Raw genomic sequence first — 14,924 nt, forward strand, 5'->3', positions numbered from 1 at the left:
CAACTGTTTTTTCATATGCGGACCTCTAAAAAACATTTCAAATGGAGGCGCAGGCCTCTTTGGAAATTCAGCCTGTGGTCTGCGGATCCCTGTCATAGAAGTCTTAGACTGAAAACTGACTGAGCAGAATTCAACTATGAATGTTGCACATGCTCGGCAAGACATTTGACGCAGCGTCAGAAAGGGCACTAAACTTTGGGCTTCTAAGGTAATGACGACACTTTGGGGTTCTGACCTGTAGGTGCGGGTATTCACATACTTTTGATCAGAAAACCGGAATGTCTCTTCTGGGGTCTGAAACTTTGTTTTCATAGGTTTCAGAGTAACAGCTGTGTTAGTCTGTATCCGCAAAAAGAAAAGGAGTACTTGGGGCACCTTAGAGACTAACCAATTTATTTGAGCATGAGCTTTCGTGAGCTACAGCTCACTTCATCGGATGCATACCGTGGAAACTGCAGCAGACTTTATATATATATACAGAGAATATGAAACAATACCTCCTCCCACCCCACTGTCCTGCTGGTAATAGCTTATCTAAAGTGATCATCAGGTGGGCCATTTCCAGCACAAATCCAGGTTTTCTCACCCTCCGCCCCCCCACATAGTCACCCCTTTGACATAGTCTGTGGACCCCAAGGGGGTCTGTGGACCACAGGTTGAAAACCACTGTTGTAATTTATTCAGCTATTAAACTAGCCTGTTCTATTGGGTAAATATTTGATATGATCTGAAATTATTAGAAATGTCTATGAAGGCTAGTAGAAGTGGATGTTTGTTCGTTTGTTTAAAAAATACCAGCTTGGTGCAGATGACATTTGCAAATGGCAGTTGAATGCAAAGTATAAAATCACTTTCTCAATTAGCCACTTGAAGTTTGACAAATTCAGGAGAAAACACATTGTGTATTTAAGTTTAAAGTTGGTTAATCTGATTCTTTGAGACACCAAATAATTCTTCTGACACTTCATTCATTTAGGTAATATTGCTTTTCTTCATTTTGATTTCATTTGCGATAAAGTGCATAACACTAGAGGTACATTTTGTATTATATAATACACGAAATGCTCATTAGTAGCAACATATCCATGCCCTTTTTCTATATTGCTCCTATGTGACTGTTGCTGTTACGGGGAGTGTCGTCTAACCGAAGGTGTATGAAGAGTTAAGGGTGTTTTGGAAGGGGTGGGGCAGCCATGTTGTGGGGGAAGGAGTTGTGGAGTGGGGGAACCCCAAATTTGCGGGGAACGGGTCAGGGAAGCTCTGGGTTTAGCTGAGGAGCCCCCAGTTGGCAAGTGAGCTCAGCTGCAGGGGAAAGGGTGAGGATGCTCCAGCTGGCAGTTTCATGCTCCACCTTGGTAAGAGATGATTTAGTTCGGGTTGGTCTTGCTTTGAGCAGGGGGTTGTTCTAAATGACCTCTTGAGGTCCCTTCCTACCCTGATATTCTATGATTCTTTGAAGAGATGGATGCCTGGGGAGGGCATCATGTGAAATCTGCAATGGAGGGGGTGACTCCTAGCACAGAGAGCGGAGACTGGAGTGGGAGCGGAAGGGAACAGGTTAGTACTCTGGAGTGGAGACTGAAAGGGAGGGGGGTGTTTCCTGATGCCTCTCCCCCCCCCCCCCACTGCAAAACAGCACACCCTCACCCTGCTGCCAGCAACAGAGATGGAGGACACAGCTCAGTGCATGGGGGTGGGGGTTGCCAATACCACTACGAAATAGCAATCCCCCCTCCCCCTGGCTGCAAGCCAGGTGCTGAGGAAGGGAGGAACAAACCTTCCAGCTGCACCTCTGCTGCTCCCCCAACCCCAGCTTCCCCCTCCCCCCCAAAAAAATCTCTTTTCCATACCCTGCTCACAAATGCCCTCCTATGCATGCTGTCCACTCAGGCTCTGTCAGGCAGGGCAAGTGGACAGTGCTGTGTGCCGTAGAGGTGTGCTGAAGGGCCTGGATCGGCTGGGGAGTGAAAAGATGCAGTTTGGGGTGCAATGCCCTGACATGCCCCCCCCGGGCCCCCAGTCTCCACTCCTGGATGTGATGTCATAACAGCACAAATGTTGCTATGCAGCGGCTATGTTGCTGTTACCAAGTGGACAATTCATGGTAGGGAAAGGGGTCCCAGGGGAAATGTTGCTTGTAAGAGGCAGCATCTACTGTATTAGCTAGGTAAGCCAATCCTGCTTTATTTGCTTTCTTGGTTTTGATACCTTTGTATTTACTTTTTTCAATCATTGTCTTTCTAGTTAAACTGGACTGTGAGGATGCAATTTGGGCTCTATTCCTAGTCTCCCACATATATGCTTGTAGCCTTGGCCCAAATAATAGAATATTTTTTACTTTGTTTCTAATTTTGTAAAATATTCTTCTGCCTCACTGGTTGTTGAAACTAAATTTATTAATTTTTGTACTGTATTTTGAGAGAATCAAATGAAGAACACAAGATTAGTGTAAAATGTTCCTTGATTCTCCATACTCTTGCCCAACATGTGGTTCTACACAACAGTAACAGTCTTTGACACAGCCTGAAACGGTGACTGACACAGCATTTTTCACCCTCGAGTTATTTCTGCAACCCTAAATACTGAAACTTGGTTGTTAGTATGGGGAAGAGAAACACCAAAAAGTGGAATATGCCACCAGCACTGTGTAAGTCCACCATATTGCTGTGAACACATTCAGCTCTGTTGTACAGTTGGAAAGAACTCTGGGCCAGATTTTTAAAGGTCTCTAGTAGGGCAGTCAAGTGATTAAAAAGATTAAACAGATTAATCACACAATTAAACAATAGAATACCATTTATTTAAATATTTTTGGATGTTTTCTACATTTTCAGATTACATGATTTCAATTACAAAACAATACAAAGTGTAAAGTGCTCACGGTACATTTTTGATTACAAGTATTTGAACTGTAATAAAAATAAATAGTATTTTTCAATTCACCTAATACAAGTACTGTAGTGCAATCTCTTTATCCTGAAAGTTGAATTTACAAATGCAGAATTATGTACAAAAAAAGTGCATTAAAAAAATTAAACTATGTAAAATTTTAGGGCCTGCAAGTCCAGTCAGTCCTACTTCCTGTTCAGCCAGTAGCTCAGACAAACAAGTTTGTTTACATTTGCAGGAGATAGTGCTGACCACTTCTTGTTTACAATGTCACCTGAAAGTGAGAACAGGCTTTCTCATGGCACTGATGTAGCCAGCATCAGAAGGTATTTACATGCCAGATGCGCTAAAGATTCATATGTCCCTTCATACTTCAACCATCATTCTAGGGGACATGTGTCCATGCTGATGACGGGTTCTGCTTGATAACAATCCAAAGCAGTTCGGACTGACGCATTTTCAATATCTGATTCAGATGCCACCAGCAGAAGGTTGATTTTCTTTTCTGGTGGTTCGGGTTCTGTAGTTTCCACATCAGAGTGTTGCTCTTTTAAGATTTCTGAAAGCATGCTCCTCACCTCCTCCCTCTCAGATTTTGGAAGGCACTTCAGATTCTTAAAGCTTGAGTTGAGTGCTGAAGCATCTTTAGAAATCTCACATTGGTACCTTCTTTGTGTTTTGTCAAAAATTCAAACAAAAACTTGTAGATACCTAGATGGCTAAAAGACTCTCTTCTATAAAATCAAAATTAACATGTCTAAACACCTTCAACTAAAAATATATTGAAAATGATTATTACATTAGTTACTAATGTTCAAAATGTAATATAGTACTGCCTAATTTATCCACACAAGGATACATTCAGAGTATTGGTATTTTTCAGATACTACAATCACTGGTTAGCCCTGTGCTTCAAATACATGTCTTTTTTCTTTTGGTCAGCGCTGCAGGTTTTAGGTCTAAATTTCTTGACATTATTCCTGCTAATACTGGATTTTACTTGAAAGTTAGTCGGCATTTTTTTATATTACTGATCAGTTTTTATTCTCCCTCACATGCGGCTGTAAAGAAACCAGGTAGTCCCTTTTCAGAGTAACAGCCGTGTTAGTCTGTATTCGCAAAAAGAAAAGGAGTACTTGTGGCACCTTAGAGACTAACCCATTTATTTGAGCATGAGCTTTCGTGAGCTACAGCTCACTTCATCGGATGCATACTGTGGAAACTGCAGAAGGTAGTCCCTTGTAATTTGCATGGCTGGGAACAGGATGGAGTGGAGAAGGAAGTGAGGTTTGGTGTGTTGCCATGAGACATTTGCATGCAAATAAGATGAGCTTGCCCCTACAAGAGGCAACCAGTTTGCAGTGTCAGGGCTGAGCCTAATGTAAGTAGAGACAATGTAGCTCTTGACTTGCATTTGGATTTAATGTCTCATTCTTTTTATTTAATTCTTTCTGGTGATACTGAAAATATGCCAACTCCAGTATGTTTATAATGATTGAGGCTGTTTTAAGCAATGCTTGCTTTTCTGGGTGCCTTGTGATTTCTGGAAAGGCGTTAAATCTTTTAGAAAGTTTGGTGAAAGGATATTGAAGCTGCTAGGAACATTGCATTTTGAAAGCAATAAGATGTCATGCTGAGGATGGAAATTTTATTTCTATATTTCAAGCTATGCACACTGCATTCCTGATCTGTGTTTTGTGAATAATCTTTATCCATGGTCACAGAATATCTGGAACATAGAATTTTATTTTAGGATCTAAATTTTGCAGAGTGCTAGAGTCCAAAAATTATTTTTGGGGGATTCTCACGTACACAAGTAAGTGGTTTAGGTTTGTCACTTCATAGGCAGGGCTGTATTTTAGATTAATAATTTCTTAGTTATAGTAAATACTCGATATTCCCTACTAATTATTTTAGACCATCTCTTTGTAGGAAGACCTACTGTGTACCCTTAATCTGTACCAGATCATGGGATTTTTCTCCTTAAACTAGCAAATGCTGTAATCCATATAGTTACATCTGTTTTCTTAGCCCATTACTTCTCTAATGCTTTTAGATAACAATAGATTTTGCGAAAGAAGGTTTGTATAAATCCGTGGTTTTCATTTTCATTACTTGATATAAAAGTCTTTAGCAGAAGTTATAGTATAATTATTCTTTAACTGATGAGCAAGAGAAAGTTGAATCCTTTAAATACCAACAGGTACTCTGTGTTTAACAGCCAGAAAATGCAAAGTTGCAAAGTATTATGGCCTATGACACCTGGCAAACTCCAAATATACTGGTTTCAGAGTAGCAGCCATGTTAGTCTGTATCCGCAAAAGGAAAAGGAGTGCTTGTGGTACCTTAGAGACTAACAAATTTATTTGAGCATAAGCTTTTGTGAGCTACAGCTTACTTCATATCCGATGAAGTGAGCTGTAGCTCATGAAAGCGTATGCTCAAATAAATTTGTTAGTCTCTAAGGTGCCACAAGTACTTCTTTTCTTTTTCCAAATATACTGTAGCCATAGATAATTAAGATTCAGATAATTGTCTGCCATTATCATCTATGCGGATATTTTTGAGAATTTGTAATGTTCTGTAGGAGAAAAGTGGATGTTTGTTTAAAATATAAATCTGTTTTTATCTCTTCAGGGTGGTTCTTCTATAAATAATAGCTTTGTCTGTATGCTGAGGAAAAAATGTGGCAGGCTCCAATATAGAAAAAATTAGTTAATCTTATCCTGTGATATAGACAAAGAGTGAAATCCTGGCCCCACTGAAATCAAGATTTCACCCCAGATCTACAGTATGGGCAGAGAGGTCTGCAGAACCAAGGGAGTTTAAATTACATTACCTCTTATTGGCCAGCTGAAGACCGGAGAAAAAGATGTACTTGCATATTTGGCCATTGAAGAATGCTTTTGGTTGGAGAATTTTTTTTTTAGAAAGACATTTAGATTCTGTCATATAAAATACTTTTAGATATTTGGTTTTGGGACGGTGGCATGATAGTGATATTTTGTTCCCCCTATTTTGGTTCTGGGATGGTTAGCTCAGTGGTTTGAGCATTGGCCTGCTTAACCCAGGGTTGTGAGCTCAATCGTTGAGGGGGCCATTTAGGGATCTGGGGCAAAAATTGGGGATTGGTCCTGCTTTGAGCAGGGGGTTGGACTAGATGACCTCCTGAGGTCCCTTCCAACCCTGATATTCTATGATAACACCTTCCTACCTGTATGCTGAAGGGTTGCTCCTGGCTAGGAAATCTACCAGACTAGTCAAGGCTAATAGGATCCTGCCCTCTCCATTAACCAACTAACACTAGTTCTAACACTGATGGAGCCACTGATCAAAATGTGTCCTTACTTAAGGTTGGGTTCAGTTTTTACTTAGAGGAAGAGAATGTTAGACTGGCACTGTGCTTTACAAGAGAGAGATAGGAGTATTCCTATCCTTAGTCTGCTCACCAGCTCCTCTCTCTCTCCTAATGCTGCCACCCCATAGAGGTAGCTGAAAAGAGGGCAGCCTCCTGCTCCCTTCCTAAACATGCTATGTTTAAAAATGTAGAAAATCCTGCTAAACAAAGACTTTACTTTAAAAGCAGTTAAGGTTGCCTAAGTGTGACTTCCATTGTATGCAAACCCTTAAATGTGAAGAAGTGGTGGGTTACTCTCTTGGTCCCTCAGTCTCAGCTTATCTCCACACCTACCCTCTTACCACCTTCTCCTGTCCTGTCCCCCTTCCCTTCCCTTTCTTTCCATGTGGCCTATCCATTCCTAACTAAACCCCTCCCCCACAAACAAGTGGAACTAACACGGTGCTGACATCACACTGTTCACTTTGTGTGTCATACTCCTTCCCCTACCCTGTCTGTCTTGTCTACTGTATTTAGATTGTAAGCTTCTCAGGGCAGGGACCATCTACTAACCTTGGTTTGTGCAGTGTCTAGCACAATGGGGGCCCATTTTTGGTTGGCCCTGAGATACTATTGTAATAAAGATGATTATTAATCATTTAGCTGTACCTTAATGTCTACCATCCCATTTCCCATGAGACTCCAGGTTTTCACAAGGAATTTCATTTTGTCTTTCCACAGATAAGGAAACACACTACACCCAAATCTCCGTGTGATAATGCAACCTACAACCTTAACTATGATCTTGTACTTCTTCTCCCTCAGATAACACATGACCATAACCTGTGTACATATGTCAATACTATATATTTGCAAATGTTGCTTTAGTTGTAGTTAAGGCAGAAACTTTCTCCATCACCCATTTGTCCTTTAACAGTACACTCTACAATATTGCAAAGTTAAAATGGCCACTAGACCATGGTTCCTCTTCTTAATCATTTCCCTTAAGCTGGAGATCTTGGCAGAGTGTTGTATTCTAAACTAAAAGGGAGCAGTTTTAAGGATGTCTGTGGGAGTCAGTAACTGCATTCCTGGTTTGCTGAATTTTGTGGTTTGTATTTTCTAGCCCTGAAATTTTTGGGGGAGCATTTCTTGATTTTTTTCTTTCTTTCTTTCTTTCTTTCTTTCTTTTTTTTTTAAAGGCTTGAGTTCTATGTTATGAAATCTTGTGTGTAAGAAAGATACAGGGAGAAGAAGGTACTATTGTGTGATATCAATTAACTCCACCTTAATGAAGCTTTCTGTAAGTGACAGTATCAGGAACAGAACTGTTCAACATATTTATCTGTGGTTTTGAGTTTAAAGTGGATAACAAGGTGGTGAAATCTGCCACTAACACAAACCCTGTTTACAATGATATCTAAGAAGGATGATGAGAGTCAATTGATCAAATCAAACTGTAGGATTTTGCAGCATGACAGGTTAAATTTTACACATTGTGAATAAACTTCTTTACATTACACCACCATTCTTCTAGAAAAAGATATAGGAGTCTCTAGCTCAGTGGTTTGAGCATTGGCCTGCTAAATCCAGGGTTATGAGTTCAATTCTTGAGGGGGCCATTTAGGGATCTGGGGCAAAAATTGGGGATTGGCCCTGCTTTGAGCAGGGGGTTGGACTAGATGACCTCCTGAGATCCCTTCCAACCCTGATATTCTATGATTCTATGGAAATGAGCATAGTATATATACCAAGGGAGAGAAAATAGCCCAATGAGTAGCTCTCCAAATGATGTGCAGAAACTAAATAGGCCATTGGAATGCTTACATGATGTAGAAAAGAGATAGGAGGTAACTTTATATAAAATACTACATGTGCATTTTGTGTACGGTGTTTATTGCTGACTACCTCACCTCAAAAAAGACAAGTAGATACTGAGAAAGGCAGTGTAAATGATTAATAGAATGTCTGGCTGGGCTTTATGAAAAGATTGTACAAAAATTTGGATTTGAGTTGTATTTTAGAACTATTTAGCCTGGAGATGCATGAGAGATTATTGTAATAATACCAAAGAGAAAGCAAGACAGTTGTTCCTTTTATTCAGTTGGTTCCACAATACGAGAATAAAGGAAAACCTGAAGAACAAAGTATATACACATCACTGAAGCTGCTTAAAACAAATCTACCTGTATAGTCAAAGTATGAGATTCACTGTAGTAGGAGATATCCTGTTATAGGATATGTTTCCTGATATTTGATTCCTTCTGTGTTAAGAGACACAGGACTTTGTATATTCCTTAAAAAGAAACAAAATTACACTTAAGAAATACCTGTCCCCAATTTCTCCTTCTAAGTCCCTGAAGTTTTGGCTTGCTCCTTGGGTCAAAAGGATTAACTATGCATTGGTGAAACAAGCAGCTGTTTGAGCAAGATGAAATTCAATTACTTCCTTAAAAGGATGGACCTACATGCCGTCCCTTCTTTTATGGGAGATTCAGTAGTTAAACTTGTTGGAGTGGAATTCATTTGAAGTAATCTGAAAGTTATGGATGAACAGCAATTCTGAGTGACTTACTTTACAAATAGTTACCATTGCCTTGTCTCTGACCCCATTTTTCTTGGCTTAGGGTCACAGAACTTGCTAGAGTGATACACACTGTGGTACTACAAGTGGAGATTGGTGGCGGTTGTGGGCTTTGAGATGTTGTGCCATATTTACTGCTGGCCCATATTAAACAGCGCATTGTTAATGGAAACAATGCTGACTGGAAATGTTGTGCCAGTCTGCATTACTTACAGATGTATCACAAGATAATATGACATAACAGAGGCTTTCATTAAAAGGGATTTGCACATATCTTTTGCACTGATATATTGTAAGAGTCCATCAGTCAGCATTTCTCTCATAAACTCCAGTATTTAGAGTTTTGATTTACATGGGAAACAAAATATATCCAACCAAAACCCTCGCCATGTACTGACAGAGTCCAGACTGGATTTTTAATAGAAGTTTTAAGTGATTCTGTTAAATATATTCAAAGTTAAAAGTATTTTAAAATTTCATATTTTTTAAAAATTGCACTAGTTTTGTATTTGTCATCTTCCTCTGGTTTAATATTAACAGAAGTGGAAACGTAAACTTTCCACACTTATGCACACTTGATAATATCTCCAATAGTGGCTAGGTGAGAACGTGAACTTTATCCAATATATTATTTGCATGCTGGTTTCACATCAGTTCTCCCAATGCCTAAACTATACACCCTCAGTGAGTTCTAAATCAGTTCTCTGTACTGCAGTGCTAGGACTAAATACAGACTTGGGTTTAATATCAGCTTCTCTTCCTTACTGTAATGGCTCGACTCCACACCAGCTCTCCCCTTAGCGTTACGAGGGGTGTATGCATCTGTGATTACATTCATATCAGCTGTCTCCTTATTGAAATGCGCAGTCTATATGTGTGCAACTAGTCTTACATGAGTTCTTCCATTACTATAATTAAACCGGCACAGCTGGTTTAATATCTGATGTTCTCTTACTGAATGCAGGAGTTACAAATGTATTTGTAATGATGGAGTGAGCTGTAGCTCACGAAAGCTCATGCTCAAATAAATTGGTTAGTCTCTAAGGTGCCACAAGTCCTCCTTTTCTTTTTTCAAATGTATTCTGGTTTCACATCACCACTCCCATTATTGAGAGGTCTGTTCATGCGCAATAGGTTTCACATAGACTCTCCAGCTCCATTATACCCTCACAATATATTAATACTTGTTTCATATCAGCCTCTCATACAAAAGCTCTGTGTAATAAAAATTTTATAAATCACTTTCATATGTAATAGACATATATAATGGATGTCAGTCACAACACTCAAATCCAAGTAAAACATCAAAATACTCTTTCCCAGAAAAAAGGGCAATTCAAATAAAACAGCTCCTAGCATGGTCAGCATGACACAAGGATGGGAGGTTCACGGAAGAATTTTAGTGCCTGGGGTGAGAGAGCCTGTCACAAACATGAATTTATACCATTTGTTTAAATCTATATTATTTAAAGAGTAATACAGTGTGCACTGAATTCCTGGTAGTTGATGTTGCACTCAAGCTGAAGTGTTGAATTGGAAACAAAAATACACATAATACAAACTACTTTCAAGTAAAATGTTAATATACGCACATTACAAAGGAACATGCAAATATATAAAACAAAAGATCACTTTTTAAATTCAAGAGGCAGCTTTTTATTTGTTTTGTTCTATTTCAATGTATATGCAGCACCAAGATACACAGATATAACTTGAGACTAAGCTTTGACTAAGCTGTCAAAGACTCATATTCTAGAGTCCTAAATATCATACATGTCAAAACCCTGCTGGAGGGGAGGGTTTTTCTCCCCTCTATGTCCGAGTCTCATATTTCAGTAAAAAGAACAGGAGTACTTGTGGCACCTTGGAGACTAACAAATTTATTTGAGCATAAGCTTTCGTGAGCTACAGCTCACTTCACTGAATGCATCCGATGAAGTGAGCTCACGAAAGCTTATGCTCAAATAAATTTGTTAATCTCTAAAGTGCCACAAGTCCTCCTTTTCTTTTTGCGAATACAGACTAACACGGCTGCTACTCTGAAACCTGTCATATTTTAGTGTTCACATTGAGGAAAGGTATTGTGGCCACCAGGCAGTGTTATATGATTGCAACCTTAACTCCTCAAAGTTTTCTGTCTGTTGTCTTATGAAAGGCTTTACCAAAGGCTTTTAAAAAGTTCAGATAAATTATGACAACCAGTTCCTTTATCCACTATTCTGTTGACATGTTTAAAGAATTGTAACAGATTAGAGAGGCATGACTTCCTTTGAAGAAACTGTGCTGTTTTCTCTATCATAGCATGTGCATGTAAACATTTTATAATTCTTTTTAAAATTATTGTTTTGACCAATTTAGCTCATACTGAAATAAGGCTTACTCCTGCAAATTTCCTTCCGGAGGTTCTGATTCATTTTTCTCTCTGGTTTCAGTTAATAATGTATTAAATAATTATGAATCCCCAACATAGCCATGAACTTTGCAGGCACAGAATACTGGAGCTTCAGAATTTTTATCTTGAGATCTTCTCACCTCCTGTGGGACTGTTTGGCTAGAATTGGGTCTGGGAAAGTTGAACTTTGTTTCCTTCAAATAGTGGTTCTGGTTGCTGCTAAAATTCCCTCTTTGAGCTGAAATTTTAGCAATAAATATCTTTTCTATTTTGTTCATTGCTCCTATGTTCGTTTTGCAGAAACCTTTAACCCATTGTAAATAATATCAAAATCTAATATGGAATAATTATTTTCACTAGAGTAATTATGGTAGTATAATTATGCCTTCTCTAGGAACCCAAAGATTCAGATATTTTTGGCATGGTCTTGGTTTCTCATTATTTCTATCTGTCTGATGGAGCATGGTGTTTCGCACACGCTGATTTAGGTTCCCATGCAGCAAAGCATGTAAGCATATACCTAACTTTAAGCATGAGTGGTTCCACTGCTGTCAATGGGACTGCACATGTGCTTAATGTTAAACCTGCGCTAATGTACTTCGCAAAGTGGGATCCTAAATTCTTTCCACTCATTTAAAAGCTTGACTCTTCTTCACATGCTTCCTACTTGATGTCATTTCTACTCAATCTAGTTTATATTTTCACCTCAAGGATTTATTTTTGTCGCTAAAGCTTCAAGTTTGTCTTCTAAAGAAGGTTTTATTTTTGGTGAAGGCCATTTATTTGAGCATTTAAGGTCAGCTTTACAAGAAGTATTGAGGTGCCTAAAGATGAAGATAGTCACCTAATGGGCTTTTCAAAAGTGCCTGAGGGTAGGTCTCTACTGCTCTAAAACTCCTGTGGCACCAAGTCTCAGAGCCGGGGTCAGATCACTTGGGCTTGCAGATCTTGGGCTGTGGTGCTATAAAATTGCAGTGTAGATGTTCAGGCTCGGGCCAGAGCCCAGGCTCCCTCCCCCATCTTGGGGACTCAGAGCTTGGGCTCCAGCCGAGCCCCAGTGTCTACACCACAATATTATAGTCCCACACCCTGAGGCCTTCAGCGGACCTGTGCCAGCAGTGGCCATATCACACATCTTTTTATCACAGTGTAGATTTATCTTAAGAGGTTAGGTGCCTTGGGCAACGTGTGTGTGTCACACCCAGATTTGCTGCTTGGTTTGTATTGAGCATGCTCAGTAACATTGCTGAAGTCAGCTGCCCTCACTCTGCTCCCTTTCTCCCCCTCCTCCCCCGCTATCCGGGTCTGTCTCAACAGGGGTTGTCACAACAAGGGTTGTCTCTGGGCGTGTAACTAACTCCCATTGATTTCCCTTTGAAAATCTGGCCCTTAAGTGATTCTAAAAACGTTCAGATCTCTCCTAGGCTAGTGGGGGAAGGGAGAAACAAGCTGGTTTCTTCTAACAGCCCTATACTGCTATGGTTTTATACTAGAAAAACTCTTTTGGATTGATTGTGCTCTTTGCTTTGGCTATGCCTTCTGGTCCTCCAGATCCAGAGAAGAATCAGAGGTCCTGCAAGACTTAAAAACTTCTTATACTGGAGGTTATCAAGCCAACATGCTGTGTTTACTCAATAGCTTACCCGAAGTATTATCTTCCCTTATGCATACTAAGCGCTGTCCCTGACTTCAACAGCATTTGAAAGATTGTAGGGAAAGGGTATCAGTGTTAGCAGTAGAGAAACTGACACTGTTTGCATTTTCATAGCACCTTTTATCTGAGGATCTCAAAGCACTACTGTGCCTCACACAACGAGTGCCAGGTTGATGTTATTGGAGAAAAAAATCTGAGAGGGACGTTATAACAGGGTATTGCAATAATAAAGAGTTAAAAAAATTAAGTTACAGTTGTCAGCTTAAGTCATATCTAATGCTATTTTATGGTCAAATTCTGTTCCCATTAAAATCCCACTGGAAACAGGATGTGTCCCCTAATGTAACGTTTGTTTAGCTGTTTTGCTAAATCATTTATTCATGAAACAGGGAGGGACGAGCACAATCATATTTCATAATACAACATTTATTCAGTCATCCCAGCAGATAGCCCTTGGGGCTATTTTATTACTTTCTCAGCCAGGTATAGAAAAGAAAAATACATTTAACTGCTAGAACCTTCTCTGGGTTTTCTTTCTCAATGCTTCGTGTCTGCCTGTCTGTCAAAGACAATACTGTCTTGCAGCAGTTCACTTAATTAAATAGGCATTCCTGCCTTCAACTTGAGATGTGCAGGCTCCCCAGGCTGTTCACACTGTGAGAATACCAGGTTTGAGCTGCGGGCGATGCGTGGGCAAACGCGGCAGGGCAGACCAAACGTGAGTCAACTGAACAATTATTTTTTTCTGAACGTTACTGTTAGATTTTAAAGAAATAGATCATTTAAACCTGGAGGACATTCTTGCCAATATTTTATATATCTATATGATCACACGCGCGCACACACAAACCCTACTTTCGAAGAAGATGACAGTTGCCAAATCAAGCATTCAGAAGTTGGGAAGTACCAGAATTTAGGTTGTCCGTGCAACCTTAAATTGGCCCCCTTTTGCGTATTCGTTATGATGCCGTCTTTAATTACAGGATCACGCACTAGTTTTTCCAAAGGGCCTCTTGGGATATTCCACGCACAGGACAGATGGTGCTCAGTTAAGGAGCAGTTATTCAATATCATGTTTTCTCCTCATTGTGCAACGTGTGTCCCAGGCCTTATTTATTGCACAGTGTTCAAACCTTGCTCTGAAGACAGAATTATTAATTTACATACAGGCTTTTCTACAGTGCTTATCACTGTAGCATCTGAGGGTCAGCCTCACAATAATACTTAGGTGCCTCCCTGTCTCTTTAGGCCCCTAAGTTCAACATTTGGGCACCGCTGATAATTTCAAAACCACCGCTCAGCAGCCACCTAAAGGTATAGGTGCCTACAGTCAGTGATGAGCTGCCAAAATCTTAACAACCGGTTCCCTCCTCACCCCATGAGGGCGTCGTGGCCCACCCTAGCCCCCCGGGGACTCCTGCCCCATCCAACCCCCCTTCATTCCTTGACCCCCCACCCCCAGACCCCTGCCCCATCCACCCCCATCTCCTGTCTGCTCCCAGAACTGGGCAGGAGGGTCTCGTGGGCCACCGTAGTGGGTGCCCACCCCGCCCCTAAAAGTCAGAGGCACCTGCCAGGGGGCGAGGTGGGGAGTCCCGGCAGTGCTTACCTGGGGCAGCTCCCAGAAGCAACCGACAGGACCTTCTGGCTCCTAGGGGCAGGGGAGCGTAGCTGGGGGGAAACAGGGGGAGCAGCCGCTCCCCCACCGATCCCATCAAAAGTGGTGCCTGAGGCACTCCAGGGCTGGAGCAGCCATGGGTAAAGTTTGGTGGGTGCAGAGCACGCACCGGCATCTCCCCGCCTGGCCCCAGCTCACCTCCGCTCCGCTCCGCTCTGCCTCCTCCCCTGAATGTGCCACTCCGCTCTGCTTCTCTGCCCCCTCCCCCGGCTTCCCGCAAATCAGCTGTTTGCGCGGGAAGCCTGGGAGGGCTGAGAAGCAGGCGGTGGCTGTGCGCTCAGGCCCAGGGAGGTGGAGGTGAGCTGGGGTGGGGAGCGGTTCCCCTGCGTCCCCCCCACCCGGGTTACCTGCTGTGGTGAGGTCGGCCCTCCTTGCGCACCCCCGCCCCAG

General features: G+C 41.1%; 1 protein-coding gene across 2 annotated transcripts in view; it reads left to right on the top strand.

Annotated features, from left to right (window-relative positions):
• ZFX (zinc finger protein X-linked) overlaps nucleotides 1-14,924 on the top strand; it is a 221,199-nt gene that overhangs the window by 151,756 nt on the left and 54,519 nt on the right. The gene's annotated exons all lie outside the window — the stretch shown is intronic.

Source organism: Lepidochelys kempii, chromosome 1, assembly GCF_965140265.1.
Source record: "Lepidochelys kempii isolate rLepKem1 chromosome 1, rLepKem1.hap2, whole genome shotgun sequence".
Taxonomy (NCBI): domain Eukaryota; kingdom Metazoa; phylum Chordata; order Testudines; family Cheloniidae; genus Lepidochelys; species Lepidochelys kempii.